Source organism: Neolamprologus brichardi, chromosome 2 (genome assembly GCF_056152115.1).
Source record: "Neolamprologus brichardi isolate AB-2024 chromosome 2, ASM5615211v1, whole genome shotgun sequence".
NCBI lineage: Eukaryota > Metazoa > Chordata > Actinopteri > Cichliformes > Cichlidae > Neolamprologus > Neolamprologus brichardi.
In genome coordinates, this window is record NC_142105.1 from 32,560,549 (window position 1) to 32,581,700 (window position 21,152).

The 21,152-nt window shown below is 41.0% G+C and overlaps 1 protein-coding gene across 5 annotated transcripts in view; it reads left to right on the plus strand.

Annotated features, from left to right (window-relative positions):
• Positions 1-21,152, plus strand: part of elf1 (E74-like ETS transcription factor 1) — a 42,492-nt gene that overhangs the window by 7,754 nt on the left and 13,586 nt on the right. For 2 of the 5 annotated variants that reach the window (XM_006803216.2, XM_006803219.2), the window contains exon 1: positions 7,089-7,375. The exons of 2 other annotated variants lie outside the window; for them this stretch is intronic. The gene's annotated coding sequence lies outside the window, so the exon portion shown is untranslated. Of the gene's footprint in view, positions 1-7,088; positions 7,376-11,370; positions 11,586-21,152 lie in introns of those variants that run through there. One more of the 5 variants, XM_087851651.1, reaches the window with a different exon arrangement.

Here is a 21,152-nt window from a genome sequence, read left to right on the forward strand (position 1 = left end):
AAAAATCACGGTTTTAGTAACGCAGCGTTCCTACGGGAAAGTAACGGTAATCGAATTACCGTTTTTGCGATAGTAATCCCCTACTTTACTCGTTACTTGAAAAAAGTAATCGGATTACATCTCTGCTGGTTAGTGAAGTCAGGTGATGAGGAAAGGGAGGGATCTCACAATGTTTATTCCTACAAAAGCAACTTGTGAATGACAAGGAATGATCCCTTTAGAGCGTACACTCTTTTATTGTCTGTTTGACTGTAACCGGGGACATGATTTACAAACCAAACAACATGTTGTACTCAGAAAACCTTGAAATTAGTAACTGAGGTCATAACCTTAGCAGCAAAGCATTCACTGAGGTGACAGATGAAGTGAGCAGCAAGGTTGTTTTCCCATAGATGTTCACATAATCTTCAAGTAGTCTTTTCACAACCAGAGGAGATGATCCTTGTTGGCACTAGAAAGAATCTAAGTTAGAGCTAATGTACTGCTAGATGATATGTCGGTTTTTAAACGTTTATATGCAACAACATGAGCAATGTTTACGACAACTTTAACAAAATGAGGTTTAATCTTCTTAAACACCGTCTCTGTTCATTCTGCGCCAACTCCCAGGAGGCTGGTTGTTTCCAGAGCTGTGGAAATCCAAAATATCAGCAAAAACATCCCAATATTTTACAGGTAGTTTGTTCCCCCCCACTGCCAATAAATAACCAATAACAATCCTGATGTAAAATTCAACCACTGAGAATTAGGTCAGAACAAAGCCTAAGATGAGATCGTACATATCAGTGATATCGTTTAATTGCCTGAAGTATATTTTCAGAAAAAACAGAAGTATATCTCTTCTTAAAGATCTTTTTGTTTAAAGCCCTTTTTAAAATTCAGAATAAATGATAATTACATTTCCCATGATAGTCAGCAAAATGTGGGTTACACTAGCTTTTTATTTAACACATTTTTCCACATTCGTAGAGTTTCATGTGGCTCGCAGTGAGAAAGCAGGCACGAGAGTGTTTGAATTTATCATTTAAAAGACAGGCCCAGAAGGCTACACAGTATCTCTTTCACAAGTCATTTTCAGCTGCATATGGTTCATGTTACACATTAGTGTGAGTGTAGTTGGGTGAACTGAGACCTGCAATCTTCCATCATTCTCTGCTTACAGTTTCTGATGAATCATTCACATATGATGGGCTGAGAAGTTCCACATTGCATTGTCTTTATAGCTGTATATGCCCAGCTCTCTGTTAAGTCTTTATGCAGTCACGCTTCATCAGCATCGCGAGTCATCATAGATGCCGGCTCAGCTCAGGCGGTCACTGTCCGAGAACGAGAAGGTTTTCATAGCGCTGTCAGCCGTCAGCTTACTGAACCGGTTAGATTGCTGCAACAACAAAGTCTGACCTCAACCAGGTGGTGTGCTATAAATCCAAAATTACTGCAGTATTTGCATATCACCCTGACAATAATCCACACCTGAGAAATGTTTTCAAGTATTATCTTGTCCAGTAATTCACTGAACATCTCAGTGGGAGTTAATTAAAATGCCTTTCTGCCCTCTTGCTTACCTCATTCTGTATTTCCTGCAGGGTGCTCATCTGTTCTGTTAGCTACCATCTGACTGCCTCAGACTCAGTGTTAGACCTGCCTCCAAGCTACACAAATATTTCTGCATGCCCTCCAAATGCTCCTGTATCTCACATCGTCAAGGATCGTTTCAAAATGTTTGTCGGGGCCCACAGTTCTCCATCTTGACCCTCGGCTGAGTGATCAGAATTTTCTTGTAGCAATTCGTGGTGAAAGTTTGTGCGGTGCAGAAAAAGTGTGTTCGCAAGTGCAAAAAACGGTGAGAAATGCAAGCATTAGACCTATTTCAGGGCTACATTTTAAGTATGTTGAGGATTGTGTCACAGTTTGATTCAAGCAGCTAACGGTGACGCTAGCTTTGGAGTTTAGAGAAGCTATAAGATTAATATCGTGCAATTAGTCATCTAGTTTTCTCCTTCGGGGTTGAAAGCAATTCAGTGGCAGACTTTGGTGCTGTGCTCTGCCTTTAATGGGGACATGCCACAGAAAATGTGGGCTTTGAGGCCTGCTTCTATTGTGGTTGGCCTCTGTTAAGTAGAATGAGCACATGACAGTAATCACTGACCCTTTTTTTATTCTTGGGCTGCAAAAGGAAAGGTGTGTCCTTCCAGATAGCGTGCATGGTCACGTGGCTCTGCACTGATCACACATCAAGGCATTCTTCCCCCCCCCCCCCCCCCCTGCTCTAGTTAATACACAACCATTGTAGGAATAAAGCAAGAACACAGCGCTCTGTGTGAGACAGGCTTTTTGTGTTTTGACACTGTGGGTTGAATTTAATTTCATTCCACTGACACGTCTTCAAGCAACAGCAATTTAAACATCTTCGCTGTTATTGCTTTTCCCCAGAGTGTGGATGTGATTTGTTGTGCAAATTTGGGTGAGTTTGCATTCAGTATTACAAAAGATAATTGGAAGCTTGGCAAATTCTTTGGAGAGAATAAGTGAGACCTTATTTTTCTCCTTCCTGTACTCAAGGAAAATCCTGTAAACACTGTAGCAAATTATTCACACGCCATCCTTTTCAGTTTAGTCTAGATTTAAGGCCACAAATATGTTCCTCCAAACACTTTAAGACAAAGACCAGTGATTAAATACAATTTTCTGCTGCTTTTCTATAGATAGCCAATCCAGTCCACAGCCCAGTCAGTAATCTAGTGTCTGTTTTGCCATACATTAAATATATGACATCTATTGCACTTAGAAGTTGATTATATATTAGCAATACAGCAATAACAGCACATCTTCTGTCTGCCACAGGATGCAAAAGGTTTACTGCATAAAGAAAATGCAATAGCTGCAGAATCTGACAAAAATATTATTATTTTTTTGTCTGCCTTTGCTGTTTGTTCCTGTTTCTTTCATTTTGTTAAAGCACGGTACAACACGGAGCAGTGCGGTGATGCAGTGGCTAAAAATGTCACCTCACAGCTACCCAGATGTTTTCCACATAAAGATGACTCTAGTTCTGTGGTGTTTAGTCGATTTTCTTAATATGAATCATCAACTAGTTTGAGACGTGAAGCATCATAGGAATCTTTTTAAGATGAGCAATTTTTGCTGGTTTCAGATGCTCAGATGTAAAAATTGATGCTTTGCATTGTTGTGTATCATCATGAACTGAACATTTTAATTTTGGTTGGACATTTATGACTAAAATGTATATATTTTTTAATACTTGACGAATTTAAAGGATGTGCAGATTAAAAGGTTATTGGATTAAACTATTTGGTCAATAAGGGTCTCTATTTGTAGAGTTTGCATGTTCTTTCTGTGCATTCAGGGGTTTCCTCTGGATACTCTGGCTCCTTATCACAGTCCAAAGACCTACCCCTTAGATTAATTGGTGATACTCTATAGCAGGGGTTCCCAATCCCAGTCCACGAGGGCCGGTGTCCCTGCAGGTTTTAGATCTCACCCTGGGTCAACACACCTGAATCACATGATTAGTTCATTATTAGGCCTCTGGAGAACTTCAAGACACATTGAGGAGGTAATTTATCCATTTAAATCAGCTGTGATGGATCAAGGACACATCTAAAACCTGCAGGGACACCGGCCCTCGTGGACTGGGATTGGGGACCCCTGCTCTATGGGCTGAATGTGTTTGATGTCTGTCTCTCTGTGTTCACCCAGTAACAAGGAGGTGACGTCCTTGAGATTAAACATGTCTTTTACAAGCATGCTGTCAGTTAAGACTGGCAGCATTATGCTAGGAGTTAGCATTTTAACCCCTTAACGCCCAGTGTATCCTGTTTGATACATACAGTTTTTATGTGAGACTTCAGTGTGATTTCTTTCCCCTCGTAAAAACATAAAGAAATTGCTCAATACAATTTTAATCAGTTACAAAAAGCCACATGTTACAAATACGTTACAAATTAAAAGTCATATATGGAAATAAAAATTGAATTCATTTTGTAAACTAATTTGTCGGGTGGTTCAAAAAAACTCCTTTTTCAAAAAATTTGAATTTTATGGCAAATATTTCAGGGTTTAGGGGTTAAAGGGTTAATTGTGGGAGAATAAAGAGCACATGCAGGAGATCACAGACGCAGTGGTTTAATGCAACAACCCTCTTGCTTTGAAGCAACAGCACTAACCACTGAATGAACCACCGTGCTGTTAGCTCCAATAGTTATTCTGGGTCAACATGCCTAATTTTTCTCTCTGATTTCTAAAGTGTTGCTGATTGTTTTGCTGGTAGTTTGCTGATGGCTGGTTGCTAGCAGACATTCTAATCTCTCGTTTGTTGAGATAAGCCTCGACAGTATTTACTCTCAGTTGGAAAGAAAAGAAAAAGTTGGTAACCACCTACTTCACATTGCCCCTTATTGCTTGAAGTTGCTGATTATCATCAACTTTCCATAGAGCCTGGTTGCCACTTCACTGGCAGGCACTTCATGTGTGGACAGGGCTCCTTTGCAGCAAGATTACAGTCTGTCTATATAAAAATCTGTTTCCACTTTAACTTGATTAGAAATTTTCAGTAATTTTCAGTATTAATCATTTGGTATTTTACTTCAGGTAACCAAGTAACAATGACTTCATATCAAAAGATTTCCTTTATAGTCGTTTTATATTGAAAAGAACATTTTGCCGCATGTTCAGAAAGTGACTTAAACCATTAGCCAGTTTCGAAACCAGTCAGATAACGTTCTGTTGGAAATATGTTAATCATCCAAGTTGTACATTTCAGAAGCAAACGCTAAACTTTAAAGTGATGCAATCATTTATTGTTTGAATGTTTTTGTTATCTGTGCTATTCATTGTATATTCAGTACATTTTAGTGGATTTCTTTTTCTAATGCCCTTTGGCCCATCATACATGATAAGTTGAGGGATAGCTCAGTAGGTAGAGTGGTGGCCCCATGATCGGAAGGTCAGGGGTTCGACTCCACTGAACGGCTACCCTGAGGTACCCCTGAGCAAGGTACCATCCCCACACACTGCTCCCCGGGCGCTGCATTGGTGGCTGCCCACTGCTTCACTGGGTGAATGGTTTAAATGCAGAGGAGCAATTTCCCTATGGGGACTAACATTGTATATTGATTTGATAAACTAGTCAGTTCTTGCCATCACCAGTGTGTGAATGTGTGCGTGAATGGGTGGATGACTGGTTGTGTAAAGCGCTTTGGGGTCCTTATGGACTAGTAAAGCACTATACAAATACAGGCCATTTACCATTGCTTGCTGGGAACCTTTTAAAATGTTCAGTCACCAGTTTCAAGTTATATATGCCTGCTGCCCAGGACAGATAAATCCAGTTCCTTGAGCATTGCTCTTATAATTCCTCCATGAGCAATGGTCTGTCTGGCTCTGACTATACTGGCAAGAGGTTGAGGGAATAAATGTTCTCCCAAAATTAACTGAAGGCTGGAATGTGTGGTTCGTTATCTAACAATTTTCTCCATCTCCGTTTGGAGTTTTTTGGAATTTACTACTTATCAGCTTTCTATGCTGAATTTGTTCTTTGGAAAATTTAGGTAAAAATAAAAACTTAGTTGAAAAGCTTAGTCAGAATTATAGCTTGTTGTTTAATATTTAGAGGAAGGTCAAAATGCACGTAGCTCTCCTTTAGGCCTCACGCACTGTTTCTGCTTTTGTTGGTGTTTTGTAGAGCTGTTGTCATTATCTGAAAGTTTGCCTGTCTGCATACTTTTACTATGTTTACATGGTTGTCCTGGATTTGGGCAGTGCTGCAGTCCATTAGCCTTAAGAGTTTATATCACAAGAAGTGAACAGCTTCCTCTAAGGCTTCGAGGTTGTGGACAGTATTTCCAAAGGCGAGTGATAAATGGAGCTTGCTCGGTATAACTTTCCCTCACAACAAGGCTATCAATTCGCTCCCAAGCAAACAGTTGCTTTTACTCTGAGCTGAATTGTGCCGAACGCAGGCCAGGAAGAATTAATGCGAAGATGAGGGCACTCAGTGGAGATGGAGAGGGGGATTTGGAGGTTCATGACAAACAGACTTGGCTGCAGTAGATTTAATGGGCCAATTTTTTGAATACTAAGCCCTATGATAGATCATGTTAAGTTGTTTCGCAACAATCCCAATTGAAAACTAATTTTATCCAGTGACTAACATTTGACGTTCTGTTAAAAATACTACGTGGAGGTTTTCAGTGGAATACGTGTACAAATTGGTGCACAGGGTGTGAAGACAGAGTGCTCAGCATTTACCACAGACCACCACTTCCTGTTTGCTAAAGTGTCATTTCTGATAAAGATTCCTATCTATTCTCACTTGCTGAACTTTACAAGATGTGTGTCACTAAAAATGTTGTTACCCACTGATCTGATCAGTGGCACTTCAAGCATGTTTTGATAACACCCAGAACAACATGTGAATCTTTATTTTTTTAAACGATAAATTTGCCTCTGATGATTGTTCACAACTGGAACTGTCCCATTAGCATGATTGGTGAGTCTCAAAGAGGAATAGGAGGGGGTGGAAGACAGACATTTTGGGCTTCTGTCGCACAGCACTTGCTCATACTAAACGCAGTCGACTTTACATTTTGATTTCTTTGTACCTCCCACTGCTAGAAGTTATTTTATGATGCATTTAACTCCTCCATATGTCAGCTGCTTAACTGTGCGGCATGCCTAATAGGCTTACAATTCATTTCAAGTGTTTTAATGGGCCACAAAGACAGGTGAATTTAACTTCTAAGGTGCCATACAGATTTGAATCGCCCACGCCGCATGGTCAAAGTCTGAACGAAGTGCATACCTGTCCAACTGTTTACTCACACATCCAGTACTCCACCGCCTCTGCAGGTGAAACCCGTCTATCGTCTTTCATGGTGTTTAAGGTGTGGCCCTACTGTTGGTCCTCTCTGGTTTCCCCTCCCCCCCTTCGGCTCCGTCCAATCCCCGCCACCAGGAGAACTCACCTGAAAGGATTTGTATTTAGGGCCGATACTCGTCGCTGATTGGCCAGGTGAAGGCACTCTGCCTCAGGGCTTCACTACCAATGGCGACAGTGCTGCGTGACTCATAGGGAGAGGACAAGTTGCTTCACTACACTTCTCCTTTTTCTGTTTCAACCAGCAGCCTTTGCATTGTCTTTTTTCCCCCCTCATCTCCAGCTTTGTTTTGTCACTGTGAGAAAGAGGTGTGGGGCCGGCCTGTCCACGTCTTTAGGCACCATTGTCCTCCTTTGAACACGTCTTGGATTATTTCCAGTTTCACCATTTGCTGCCGATTCTTCTCTTGGTTGCTGAGATCAACACTTGGTTGGTTGTTATTATGGACCTTGTCACCCGAATCCTGTGTCTTTGAGGTCAGTGACAGATCATTCTCCTCTCCACATGTTACCTGTTTTAAGCTTTTTTCTGTGTGTGTTAAAGGAAAGGTATACATTTTACATGAACAAACATAAATAATATATATTTATGTGTGTAAGCGGACAAGCAGTTAGGTAGTTGATTGCTCTGCTGTGCATGGCTCTCGTTGGCGTTGCGCTGACATGTTTTAAGGTTTTCAATAGAGCGCTTTAACAAGTCATCCCAGTTCATCTTACGTTTAGGAGCTTGTTTTCTCTTGTATTGCATCTTTGGAGGCATACTAATAAATCAAATGTCACTTCAAAAAACAACAAACCTGCATTTGTATTTATTCGAATCACCTTCTCGCCCATATCGCTTCATTTTCCTCAAACCTAGTTGAAACTTTTTAGTGTCTGAAAACTTGTCAGATAAGTTTATCACTTCTAACTTTCAAACCTGCCGTGTTAAGATCTAATAAGGATGATCTTTAACTTATATGTGTGTTTGTTGCATTTCTTTTCTGAATTGTTGCCTTATATGGCGTCTTGAAATAAGGGCGGGAACAGTATTTTGCAAGTCCCCTGACCAAGCCCACATGTATTTTTCACTGTGTAGTAATGGTCTACTAAAAAGTAATTACACTCTATGATGATTTTGATCCATAATTGCTACACAAATGTCATGCTATTATTAAAAACTGTGAGTTGCTACATTCACAATTAGAGTAGAGAAGAAAAGAAGTAGAGGAACGGCTGTGGTTTCGCTGTTGGAGCTCTTAGCCACAGCCACATCGCGTCAGTCATGCAGAGCTTCTTCAAAATCTTCTGATCACTGGAACAGAATGCTGCTTATCTTGTAATGTAGATGCCCAGATGTTTGACATTTCAGCTCACAGCAAAGTCTGACCCTGAAGTACCTTGCTTCCTTTTCTGTGCATGTAAAAGTTAACCTCGTGTAAAGTCTGTCAACCAAACTATTGTGCTTAAAGTATCTGTTTCTAAAAGTTGCACAGAGCAGCAGAGATAAAAGCACACTTCCTGTTTCCTCAGAAATCGACTCTGCACTTTGTGCACCACAGTGTGCACGCAATACATGTTTGAATAAACATGCCTCCGAGTCTGAGTAACATTCTCACTTCACATGCACTTTTTCTTTTAAATGTTGCTTCATTGAAGATGCACAGAACTGTGCAGTTATCTCAGCGAAACCCCGAACAAGCACAAAACATATTCGTCTAATTTTTAGTCTGGCTTTTAAAAAAGGTAATTATACACAAAATATCCAAGCATGTGATTATTTCATTGGTTTGGCATTCAGAAATGATCTTGTTGATGTAATGTTTTGCATAACAGCTGAGGCCCATTAAAGGCAGTGTAGAAGAGGTCATCTTACAGACACCAAATAAATAAATATCTCTATATTTTAGACTGAATATTGAGTATTATTGGGTGAGGGTCAGGTGGCCTGGCCCTGAAAAACAGAGGACTTTTTATTATTTTTATGTGTTGTACCATCAACACATGATTCAGTGTGTGAATAGCTCTGTTGTTGAGCCGGTAGAAGTTTGCATTTGACCTAACTTGCCTTACTTTCTCATCATAACCCATGCCCACCCTGATTTGGATTGTAAATGAGGGCCTCTTGCCTCAGAGGACGAACTCATAGTGAAGCTGCTGTTTAGTGAGGTTTTATGCCTCTCATTGAAAGAACAGGAGGGCGGCTGGACTGCAGTCTTTCTTCCTTCAATACAGTGTCAACAAGTCTTAGCCTGTAATTAGATCATTAGGCTTGGGCAAGATGACGGAGGCGGTGCAAGATAAGGAGGTGACGAGAGCAGGAGCAGGCGGGGTTTAGTTTATTACTACAACTCGGGCAGGCCGAGATATGTAAAAATCGAGGATTTGTGTTGCTCCATGTTGCAGGTGCATGCTATCACGAGCAGAAAAAAACGCAGAGCCAACTGTGAATGGTCAGGTACAAACTGTTGGTTATGATTTGAATAGAATAAAAAGAGTAACATCACTTTTGTGTGGTAGCAGAGAAATGGTTGTTAAATAGTCCAAATTGTCGATGTCATGACTGCATATTCAAAATAAAAATGGTGCCATAATTTCCATGATTCAAATAATGAAATCTTTTCTTAGTAATATTATGATGGCTTTGGCAAGAATGATTTCTTTATATAAACAACTTTGCTTAAAGTATCAACTTGTTCATGTGTTCCTTTTTGCCTGGTGACCATGACTTCTACCCTTCAGCCGTCCTATTTATTGAAGCCGCTGCGGAAAACCAGTGAACTCATAGTGAAACTAGTGAATAAACAAGGCTTGTGCACCCGCAGCCATTATATTTCAGTAAGCCCAACTGGAAAATGGCTCATATGAGAAAGCACACTCAGAGGTCTTTTTGTATTGCTAAACGATGAATTTGCATCACATTTCCACGTCAGTTTCCCCATTTCTTCTTTGCTGTTTTATTTTCCATTGCTCTCTTTTTGTGGGATGGATGGAGACCTAAAGATTAGAGAAGTACGCTTGTGATGGGAAGTTTGAACTCCTGTGACCCGTTGGGAAAACCTGGGTGGGGAAAGTTAATGTATAACTTTCTCTTCTGCTTAATAGCTACTGTGCCACTGAGCAAGGCACATTCAGTATTCAGTTTGTAAGCTGGTTGTGTATCTCTGTTAATATGCTGCCGGTGCTCAAGAACCCTCCCTTGATAAATAAAGTTAAATGGATTGAGCAACTGTCTCCCTGTGTTGCAACCGTCTCATGCTCGGAGCGTGCTAGGACTGGCCGTTGTTCTGCAGTACATACCGAACCAGAGCTGTTATCATCACATCTCACCACAGAGCCCAAAAACCAAACCGTTTGAAGTTCTTCTAGCCGGGTGTATTTCATTTCAGTCCCCGATCTTGATTTATATTCGAGGGGCAGAGATTCTTCTTTTTCTTTTGTCTCTTCAGTGCATTTCTCTTGACTGGGAACTCGTCTGTGATTTCTTTCAGTGATGCTTTCTCTAAGATACTGATGATCACATTGTTTGTCTGTGTTAGTCCTTTCAGTCATTTTTATTTGGAGTTGATTTACTGTGTAGTGAAGTAAAAAGACTTTCTAGACGTTTTACTTACTACATGTTTTGAGGCTCATTTCTCACATAAATCCTGTAAATCTTATAGATTTAACCCCTCCAGTGTGTACTTATTAACGTCGTGGTTACAGAAGTGCTGGTATAATAAGCCAGGCTGAAATAAGTGAAGTAGGTCATGTTTTCTCACAAAGAAAGAGGGCGCACAAGAGAAATGATCTAGTATAGGGAATATCAGGTCACACCTTTTCACAACACTCCTGCTTATGTAATGCACCATACTTATCTGGGAGTATTTAACAGAACACGAGTCTTGGCGTGACATATGGAGTCACAGTCAGTTGTGAAAAAGTAAATGTAACAACTCAAGTACCGTACATAGTCATAGTTTTGAGGTACTGAAACTTGGGGATTCTGCTGCAGTTCAGATGGAAGCATTGCATGTTTTAATCTGCTGCATTACTTCAAAAGCTTTACTTAGTAGTTATTGTTCAGATTAAAAGAATAGAGAACATTAATGGTTCTGGTGCGCTGCCTCGTGATGATGTACGAATATCTATGCGCTGCACAGTTGCGTGTTAAGGAAAAGGCTTTGTGGTTGTAAGATTAACCTTTGGTCAAGTTAAAGATCTGAGTACTTCGTACACAAAGAAACGTAATGCAAAGTCCTCCTGCATGTTTCTAGAATAAAAGGTTGATCCTGCTGCTTTCTTCTCAGTGGCATAAAATTCAGGTGGCATTTAGCAATGGATTAGTTTGCATCCTCGATAGATTTTCAAAGGAATAATGGCGTCACATATTTAAAAGGTGCTATATTCACGTATCTTAATGTGAAAGTTCAGTTGCTATCAATGCAATTCAGCTATCTCCTGTGAGTCTCTTGCTCTGTGGTTGGACTCTACTTCCTCTGTCTTCAGCTGCAGCTGGCGGAGATGATAGTCCTTTTGCTTTGAGGCCTTGCTGAACTTAGCGTATCAGCACATGAACCAGTTCCACTTGGGTTCACCAGGGGAGGGTTAACCCACAGGACGTGAGACTCACTGGACAAGTACTGACATCGGCAACTGCCACGATAGGGACTAACAGCCACCATGCAGGCATGGACATGTAACAGGACAAGGAACTAGCTGGTTAACAGTAAGTGAAATAAATAAAACAAATAAAATTAATAACTTCCCCGTCCAAACTTTCCTACCTCACATGAACTGAGCGTGACTAGTTGTAACACAAGATAAAAATAAAAAAGAAGACGAAGACTAATGCTAAGATTAAAATTACAACAAGAAAAGGATGCAGAGATTTGAGAGTTTGGCTCTGTTTCCAGGCAATCAGAAGCACAACTAATCATCTAATTGCTTTAGATCAACTATCTGTGGGGAGAATTGTTATTTAGAGATCGATTCGACCCAAAAAGCATTGTGATATGACCTTTTGGCCACATCCCTAGTACTAATAAAACCAACAGACTCTCAGAAACAGCGAAAAATAAATATAACATCTATAAAATAATGAACTGGAAGCCGTGTGAGTTGGTTAATGCTGTTTAGAAATGACTTCCCTTTTACTATCATGCAGTTAAAGAGACCTACTATTAAGTTAGTGTTGGTTGATATACATTTTATATAAAGCGTCCACATGGAAATGATGATAACTCATTTATCTTGATAAAAGTTCATCGTTCATAGACGTTGTTCACTGAAGTTGTGTGGGCGGAGTTTGAGGTGCAGATTTATTTTTCCTCCAGATAAAAACAGCAAACAGACATCAGAAATAAATTTTCCATTACAACCTTCTGTTGTGCTCTGCATTTATTTGAAACAGTCATTTGGGACTGTATACTTTACAAATACAGAAAACTTCATGTCTTCTGATGCAGTTTGATGCAGTAGCTATAAATTGCTAATGCTATATAAAGGCCTGAAAGCAAGTTCACAGTGCAGTGTTTTTGTTTCCAGTTATGTGGGTCCCACCCTGCATGAGGTAACAAAGTGCAAAAACGTAGACTCACCCTGTGTGAGATGCATATGAACGTAAAACATAAAACTTTAGCTGCTATAGTTTCCCAGCTCTGCTGTGCTAATTTAAACATCATATTTGCTTTAATGCAATATCGTTTGGTACAAACAGTCATTCTAACCCAGGGAAATTGTTTTGCCACATGTTTTTAGGAGGCTTTTGGTCCCAGACACCCAGCTGCAGTGGTGTCTGAGTTTGAAACTTTCAGCAGCAAGCTCTCTCATATGGAAAACTGGCCATGCCCATAATCACTGCAGCTCTCAGATGATCTGCTGAGTGGATCCCCTTGTCTGGGTGCTAGTGTCCAAATATAAAAGGACTGTAACAGACTCTCAGTGCTCAGGGCTTCAAGGAATGACTGCTGCATGCAAATTTCTAAAAATTTGTGGTGACATGGTCGATATATAAAAATCAATAATAACATCACTTCTTACATCTGTAACTCTTAAGTTCTTGCATCCACACATTTGGGTCTACATCCAGAAATGATCGATTTATGTGACAGCACCGCTTTGGTTCGTTTCTTTCTTTCGTTTTTTTCTCTCGTATTCAATCGCACCTCACCCACAAGTAAAAAACCCCCACTGCATTCTCATTACATAACTTGACAATTCAGAAGATCTCCTCATTTGCAGGATGTTAGATGTGAATACTGATGACATAATTAATAGCAGCATTTAAGCTTAGCTAGAATCAGTCAATAGGCCACTGATTAACATGCAATATTATGTTTGTTTAATCTGCCAGGGATGAAACATCCAAGATAGCATGGGTTAGTAGGTAAGATTTAGAGCTAAGTATAGTGATTTACTATGTTTTTAAGTTAATCTAATCAGCTGTTGAGGTTTGTAGGCTATACTAGGATGATAGTAATGTAGTGTTGGATGGGTTTGATTCTATTGATGCCAAAGTGATTATGGCTTCTGCTTGTAGGTCCAATTCGTCACCGAGTCAGAAAGCAGTTTGAAAAAAGTCTGTCATGTGACTCAGGTGTGGAAAAGCTCCACCGCCTGGAGTTTGACGTCATTGTTTTAAAATGCACGACTGTAGAAGTGCAGTATGTAAAGAACTGAGGCACTTTGAGGCTTGCAGCTGTTACAGATTGGACAATTTCAAAAATGTTTCTTAGCTGGAAGAGTTCTTTGTTGGGCGAAAGAAAAGAAAAATCAGGGGAGTAATTTTTACAATTCAGTTTTTTGATTTCAGCAGTGAACACAGGGAGAAGCAGCTTGGCAATCCATTCAGTTGTGTGTTTGTGCTTGTTATGCTTGGTCTTCAACATGTATCTTCACAAACACACAGTGTGCCTTTGCTGAGCTGAATGAGGCCCACCTGCTCTGTTCTTGTTCCACACAGCCTACTTTACAAGCCCTCTCCCTCTGCGTGTTGCTAGGCAACAGCCACTCCTTGTTTACCTTTGCGTTTTTGCATTGTGATTCTCATCAGAACAACATAGCCCCGGCCCCTCTGGAGACTGATTGTCAGGCTTTTTTATTCAAAGTAGCATGAAGCAAAGATTAGCATTTGTATGAGCCTGTAGTGTGTGCATCTTCCTAGAAACTCTTCGTGTTTCTCTGCACGTGTAGTTATTGCTGATCCCAAATATGGTAACGCAATCACACCGTGTAAATATTTTGTTATACAGCAGTACTGAGCACAGCTGTCTCTTTAACCAGGTAGTTTATTGTCCTCATTTCATGCACCCATGCTGCACCTTCCTCATCAGGTGACTGTCATAAACAAGTGTATTTCATAAAGCCTTCTCAAATATTGACCAGCCTGAGCAGACAGTCCTTCTGCCCCTTGCAAATATGTCAAACATCTCCTCAAATGTATGAGCTGCGCCATAGATTCATATCTGCGGCAGCTGGAATATACGAAGTGGATGGAAGAGGGTGGTGTTAGCAGGGAATGTTAATTTTAATGTTATGAGTAGTGAAAGCACAGGGCGGACACGAGTCTAGAAAACTTGTTAAGATGACGAGCTCAAGCGTTTGAAGTCCGAGTAATGCTGTAATACCTAAAGCATGCAATCCAAACATTTGTCATGAGCCTGTTAGGTCACTCGCACAGCTTAACACTTTTCCCTTTGTCTGTATTTGAACTATGCACTTGGCATCTTGAGAAGCAATGACTTTGCACTTCTGTCCTTCGATCCAGGAATGGGCACACGTTTACTGGCTGCAAGATTAGATAGAAACATTGGCCAGTGGTATCCAATACCACACTGACCCAGTATCCAATTGTGTGAAATCAGATAAGCTGTCTTGAAGGGGCTAAGCTGACTCAGTGTGAGTGGTCCTATCAGCGAGGCTTTATGGGGGATCAGATGAGAAGAGCTGATTTTGTTGTTATTAGCTGTTAAACTGAAGCTTGATCCCTGGAAGTCTCAAAAACAGCCGGGGCTGTAAATTTGCATCTCTGAGAGGGTTTTATCCTTTTGATTAAAACATAATAAATGTAGTAGGATGTAGTATGACATGCTGTACTCGTGTTATATGGTACTTATTTCTAAAGACAGTGAGCATTAAAAGGAATACTTCTGAGAAATAAATGTATTTGCCTTCTAGCACAATAATGATGAGGAGATTTAAGACACTTTTATGTTTGTGTGCTAAATCTAATGTCATTCGAATGTTATAGTTTGTTTGCATAATTTGTACAAAGATTTGTAAAGTCTCTACTTTCACAAAGTAGGTTAACTTATCAGATAGCAGGCAGGTTTTGTTACCTTTGAACAGAGCTAGCTTTTTCCCACTTGTAGCGTTAGGTAAATATTTATCGTACAGATCTGTGAGTCACATCGATCTTCTCAGCTTCCATGTTGTTTCTTAAACTAGTGGTAGAGTCGAACTGTATGACGAGACAAAGATTACTTTGTCTCTGTCTGACTATGTGCCTTCTGTAGGTGTGTTGCCTGTTAGGTATTACTGCATGCCTGACTGTAGGTGGACACATCAGCCTGCTTGTGTCCAGACCTGTTTGGTATGCAGCCTCCTTTGCAACAGCCAGGTCCCCCTTTATGATCCACAGTCAGCCCTGAAATCTCTGAGCTCCATCCATAACATGTACCTACGCTAAGAGACAACCTAGGAAGTATCTTGGCAAAGTTCATACACTATAGGCTTCCCTTGAGTTTCTTAGGAATTGTGGAAAGTTGCGTAAAAATGGCAGCTATCAGAGATAAAGTTGGCATCGGTGTTTATGGTGTAAGAAGGAATTTAGGATGTCAACTTTCAACTTGCTCACTCAGTTGATAGTGTGCTGCTGGTATTTTTCCCCTGGGTACAGTATCCTCCCTTGTTGCTGTCAGTATTCCTGTGAAATGACATCTTCGTGTTGGTATGAAAGTAAGTGCTTGTGAGTGGTAGTAGTGCAAATTTTATAATTACTTTTAATTTTAGTTTGATTATAGTGAAGAAGGACAGGTTTAAAGCAATTTTCCAACTTTTGGTTCATACAAAGACGTGACTCTGTATGCACTAGCCTCCTGTATATATCTAGCACTTGTGGGAAGCTTGCTTATAGTCTACAAAAAGAGAGAACTTTGACTTTTCCAGTCTAGTCATGCATCAAATGGCTCCCACTCAGCAGCCAAAACAACAGCAGAGCCTAGAAGTTCAGATGAAACATTTCAGCTATGTCTCCAAGAAAAGAATCAGCAGGGCAACGAAACTCCTGACACACATGCACAGACATGCATGCTTTTTATTCATCCCTGCTCTCCGATTCCTTTAACTCAGAAATCTTTTTGGGTTATTTTGAAATGATGTCACTGAGCTCAGATGTGAGAAAAAAAGAAAAAAAGTTTATATAGTTCCCTGAAAACAGGCCAGTACAGTTTTGGAGCCAGCTCTGGTTTGTAAAATGCTTGGATGAATCTTATGCTCTTATCAAAACTTCAGTTGCTTCTTGTTCTTTCTTACTGGCAAAGAGCAACATAGAAAACTGAAATCACAAGCTTTACATGCTTTACTGCTTTGAGTATTCATTTAGGTGTAAGCATTACCGCCTACAGAACCGACTACACGCAGCACTGCTGTAAACGTCTCGAAAAACATTCACGGCAATGCTGTAAATATATATGCTAACAATATTTTAAAAATACGGCGCTGCACACAGGCTTCCACTTGCATGAATGGCAAAGATCACATTTTTAAATAAAACCGTGGCAGAAGTGTGGCGGTCACAGCAGCACACAGCGGATCAAACTGTCATGTTTGGTGCAGTTGTCTTTTCTAAAACTTTGCTGCAATTTCCTGTCCTGTTTTCACAACTTTAGTGGTTCTTCCTATCTGTGACATGTGGCTGGTTGCCACATTATAGAAGTAGGCTGCTGGTGGTAATTTTTACTAAAAGCCCGCATCTGTTACTTTACAAAAGGCCTCTCTTTGGATTTGTTACGTATCAGGTAAGACAGCAGCGCTGGAGTCAAGATGGATTTTATTGATACTTTATTGTGGTTCGATTTGTTTACCGTGTGTTTCTAAGCTTCATATTTGTTCGTGTTCAGTTAAGAACAAAACTGAATATTTTCACACTTGTAATGAATGACTCGGGCTTCAGGAAAGTTCTTCTCTGTGCTGTCGTTGCGCACACAGTGCGTTTGTGCACTGAAATACTGTATGACCAATATGAGAACACTGTGTGACGGGAACTTTGTAGTTTGTTCTTAGAATTTGTGCAAAACCAACTCACGGGGCCAAATAAGGGATGTGTGTCTGTTTTGAGGGGTGGGTGGGTTAGTAATGCTATCTGCTTGTACTTGTGTCAGCATTGTGGGGAAGAGATGTCTGCAAATGGCAGGTGTGGCTTTGAGAACTCTGCTGTGATCCTTTTGAATCACTAAACAGCCCTGACTGCAGAAGCAGGTTTGAAAATGTCAGAAAGCAAAAGAAAGCTGAGTAGCGTCTCATTTGCAGAATATATTTTTGAAATGACTCATTAGCTTCTTAATATTTTGAATATATTATATTTACAGATTTCTTACTTCTGACTAGTTTAACTTCTAAAATCCAATCATATGTTACACTGTCAGACTTAGTCTTTATCTAAAAAAAGAGTCCATCTGCAGTGTAATCACCTTCATGTTTTACGTCACTCTGGCAGTAGTTATAAAGAAACGGTACCTGTGTGACAACACTCAAGTCTACGAGCGTGATAGTGTGTTGTTTCAGGAGGAAGGAGGGGGAGTTGAGAACTTTCCGCTCTTACACAGAGGAAGAAATTTTCTTCTGAGTGTGGTTTAACAGACAGGAAGCAGCAGAAACCCAGTGCTCAGTGATGCTGTTCCTGTGAGTGCAAAATTCACAGGTCAGTTTGTGGGTGTTTTTCTTCTTCTACCCGGCTTTAAAATAAGTCATTTCTATTTTCGTCTGTCACTCTTCGTGTCGAATGGCGTAAACAGAAACGTCCAGTATTCTAGCACACGTTAGGAGCAAGAACAGCCTGTGTCTCAGAAGAAAAAAATGTCTTTACTGGAAGGAAAATGTGACCAAAAGAGAAATGGAATCTGGTCTCTGTGGACACGTCTGAGCTGTCGTCTCCGGGGACAGCGCTAGGCTTTCATCCCTAATCTCCAGACCATATTATCCTGCTAAAGCTAATGTCCAATCTTCCATAAAAAAGCCTAATGTTATACTGAATAGTGTGTTCGCTGGCACGAACAGCCGTTGTCACAGGAAGGCATGGGTCCTTCTTCCAGCGCTTGAAGCCTGAGTGGAAAAGTACAACGTTCGCAGGAGATGAGATTACATTCCATTCGCTTTTTGAAAGCCTGTGCTCGAGGTGACATTTTTCTTTCAGTCTTCATTTGGCCCTGGCACGGCAGAGCCAATTGCCTCCTAGTGTAACACAGACACAGCGAGCGCTGGCTCGGATGCATTGCTGTCTGTGCGTCTGATGCCTGGTGCTCTGCAGCTGCATGCCATTAGCCGGTGTCTACGCCTGCCTCTGTGCCCATTCCAGCCATTTTATCACCACGCGCTTGGTGTGGCTCCTGGAGTGCTGTGAAAGTGCTGCTTTATTCTGGTCAATAAAGTGGAGTTGGAGTTTGAAACGTGGTGAGGCATGTTGTATTGTGCAACGCTAGGTGTTGAGTAAAATATAGAATACGCAGAAAATGCTGTATACAAAGCAATTATGTTGCTGACATAGTGCAATGGCAGTGATGAAACCGCCCTGTTAGTGTGTTTTTTTGCCTGCCTTTGATGCAACACCTTAATCACTGTTCTCTTACTTTGCTGAATTCATCCACACTGCCTGTACTTTTAGTGCTTTGTTGTCTCAAAATATAGAATATGCATTCAGCCGTTCTTTCATTACTTGCTCTGATCTGTGCTGCGTGTTTGCAACACTGCTGTGCTTAAGGAATTTTCCTTGGCGTCCAAAGTGGCATTGTTACATAGATGTGGGTGGGTTAACCACAACTGAGAAAAACAAAGGGGAACTGCTGTCCAGAAATGATGATCAGGATCCTCTGCTGCCCATGTGGGCTATCACAGAGCTCCAGGAATGAACTCGGGCCTCGTATAACTGAGTCATTTCCCTAACAGGAACCAATCGGCTCCTGCAAAAACAGCATGCTCGCAGCTATATAATAACACGGTGGTAAGTAAGCCAGTGCATTCTCAATTATCTACGTGCCATGTCGGACATAGGTGTATCACTGCACAGGCGACTGGGGAAAATTAAACCTTTCATGTGAGGTAAAGATTTCTTTGTGCTGGCGTTGAACTTTGCAGGTGTAATGAGTGCAGAGCGATTCTTGATTTATTTCTCTTTCAGTTTTTACCTCCGCTGCGTTCTATACCTTTGTGAGGTTTTAATTAATACCGCTGCCCCTCTGGCACCATCCATCCTGTGACCGTTGTTATGTAGCTACCCCACTACACTGCTGAACAATCAGCCACCTAAGGAAACCTGTATTTTTGTAACCTGAGCTGAAAAGGATTGATAAGTAAAGTTTGCTTGGCCCTTTTCTTGCATCTCACAATGTTTGCACTCACCACATGCAGGGTGACTCATTGCACAGTCATTCAATTGGCTTAAATTACCTCCTTTCATGGTCAACAATGAGCTCAGCTGAAGAGACGAAAGCGGGGGAAGTAGGGCCTTCTGGGAATGCTCCATTTGTTCATGAATCCTGACTCTAATTGGTTGTTATTGGGACTGGCAGTCACCATGCTGTAGGGGTGGAGTACGCCAGTGTTTGGTTCATACGCTTCCTCAGTCTGCTGCACACTGAACTGCCAGTCATAACAGCCATAACTGTCTGAGGAGAGCTGAGTGATGGAAAGACTCCCATCGTTGTGTCACCTGACAGGGGCCACAATGTCAGCTGTAACTGATAATAATGCTCATTATTCAATTCAATTTTATTTATATAGTGCCAAATCACAACAAAAGTCGCCTCAAGGCGCTTCATAGATACAGAGAAAAACCCAACAATCATATGACCCCCTATGAGCAGCACTTTGGCGACAGTGGGAAGGAAAAACTCCCTTTTAACAGGAAGAAACCTCCAGCAGAACCAGGCTGCTGCGACCGGTTGGGGTGAGAGAAGGAGGTGAAGCTGGCACTGGCACCAGCAACGTGTCAGAACTCTAAATTTATTTAATGAAAGTGGAGAGACCAGCCAGGGCTTTACTTGAAGAATGCAACGCTCCCTAATGCTGATATTATATAATTTTCCTAATGCTACATTCCAATGATCTACACCGTTAGTATGCACTTGGGATAACCAAAGATTTGTTAATGTAATTTCAGCCGAGTTCTAACATTCAAAAATCTTTTCGAATACTAAATTGAACAATTCTGGGTTCTGAATATGTGAAAGAAAGCTTTAATGTGAAAGGAGTCCTGAGCGCCCAGCTTTATAGATCTCCCCATGTCTGCTGGAATTGTAGTGCCCTAAGGCTTACTATTTTGATTTAAGCATCAGACTTTATTATTTCAGTCACATCACCATTGCTTCCAGCTGCATCAGGCAGCTGTTTTCAGCAAAAACACTAGTGTACAGATGTCTGCTCAACACCAGCGACAAACAGAAGAAGGTAGCTGTTGACCACAATCTTACAAAGATAACTGTTTCTGTCTGCTGGGTGTTAATGGGTAGCTCTGCGCTAATAACACCCCAATAACAACCCCAGAACAACCCACCCATCCCCCTCCAAAATCAATGAGTGCACATTTTAAGTAGTTATTAATATGTTATAACATATAGTTTTCTTTTCATAAGGACATATTCAGACAAGATGACATGGAAGAAAACACAAAAAAACACGTGTGTCTGGTTGGAGTCAAACCTTGCACACACTAGCATTAAGCCATTAAACCTCACCAGAACGCCCCACCTTGTAACCACGCTGAAATATTCAAGTGTGGCAAAAGAAGGCCCCACCCATAGCGAATCACAGGCAGTCTATTTGCTCTGTAGACTATTATGCATTCACTAACATCCCAGTAAAATCCCTCCCTTCACTGTCCTCCTCTTCTCCTCTTTATGACGTAGTAAACGCAGTTACAACCCTGCCCCTGTGCTGGGACAAGGCAGCTGTTGTCATGTGCTGGGGGATAATGTGCAGGCTGCGTCTGACTAATGGCTGGCTCTCTTGTATCCCAGTCTGCTGTTAGCACTTTGCCAACTGAGTCATCCAGATCAATGAAGCTCTGACAGGAATATAGAAA